Source organism: Microtus ochrogaster, chromosome 7 (assembly GCF_000317375.1).
Source record: "Microtus ochrogaster isolate Prairie Vole_2 chromosome 7, MicOch1.0, whole genome shotgun sequence".
NCBI lineage: Eukaryota > Metazoa > Chordata > Mammalia > Rodentia > Cricetidae > Microtus > Microtus ochrogaster.
The window spans coordinates 26549280-26550721 of record NC_022014.1 but is presented as its reverse complement, the minus strand read 5'-3'; positions in this window follow the sequence as shown (position 1 = coordinate 26550721).

Genomic DNA, 1442 nt, shown 5'->3' with positions numbered 1-1442 from the left:
AGCGGAAGGATACAACTGACTCAATCCCAGGGGCCCACGCAGCGGAAGGATATAACTGACTCAATCCCAGGGGCCCACGCAGCGGAAGGATACAATTGACTCCCACAAATTGTCCTCGAACCTTCACACCCGAGCCGTGGCATGTGCACCCACCCCCAAATAAATAATAACAATAAAACCACTCGCTCTAATTGCAATTCAGACTGAGGGTTAAGGTCAAACAAAGGACAGGAGAGCAGGAGGAGATCATCGTTCTGGCCCCTCTGAGAGGGGGTCGGAGCCAGATGAGTGACAGCCCGAGTCCCAGCTTGCTTGCTGTGGCTGTGATAAAACACTAACCACAGCGAGATGAAGGAGGAGAGGGTTTATTCGGCTTCACGTTACCGTCCATTGTCTAGGAAAGGCAAGGCAGGAATTCAAGGTGGGCGTGTGGAGGCAGTAGCTGAAGCCGAGACCAGGGGGAACACTGCTTACTAGCTTGGTTTCCATGCTCACACCTTCTCACACAGCCCAGGCCTATCTGCCTGGGGATAGTACCGCTCACAGTGGGCTGGGCTTTCCCACATCAACCAGCAATCAGAAAAATGCCTCCATAGACATGCCCGATGGCCAGTCAGACAGAGATAAATTCTTCACTTGAGAGTCCCTCTTTCCTGATGACTCCAGGTTGGTGTCAAGCAGACAGCTGAAGCTAACAAGGGCAGGCAGCATGGCAGGAGGGAGGGAACTCTCCAAATACCAAAGAGCCTTAAAAATCAAAATAATGGACAGAAGCAAAATGGTTCATTTTAAAAACAAAGCAAGCAAAACAAAAAGGAAAACAAAACAAAAGCCCCCACAAATATCCCATGTACATGAAAACACACATAGAAGAAACAGAAATGACTAAGCTGACCCACCACAGAGAGATGCACACTCTCTATGGGAGGAATTTGACAATGTCTAACAAAACACCCAATTTTGGAAGTTAAACCATAAGGCTCTCCCACAGATGCACAGCAGCAAATGTTTGGATCCACATGTCCCTGAAGGACGATATGTGGGGGCTTGGTGCCCACACCGTGACAATAATGGGAGGTAACAGGACCTTTAAAAGATGTGGCCAGGCAGATCCTTCAGTCATTAGATTGTACCTTAGCTGTGAAGCTCTGGCTCTTGCAGTCTCTGAAAGGAGGGGCTCTTTTCTTCTTCAAGTCACTCCTGACATGATATGCTGTCTCTCCATAGACACAAAAGCAGTGGGGCCATTAACCAGGCTTAAATAAAACCTCCAAAACTGTGAGCCAAAAGAATTCCTTCCACCTTACAAATAGATTCATTCAGGTAACAGAAAGCTGACAAATACAGCTATAAGAATTCAGTTGTTAGGGCTGGAGAGATGGCTCAGAGGTTAAGAGCATTGCCTGCTCTTCCAAAGGTCCTGAGTTCAATTCCCAGCAACC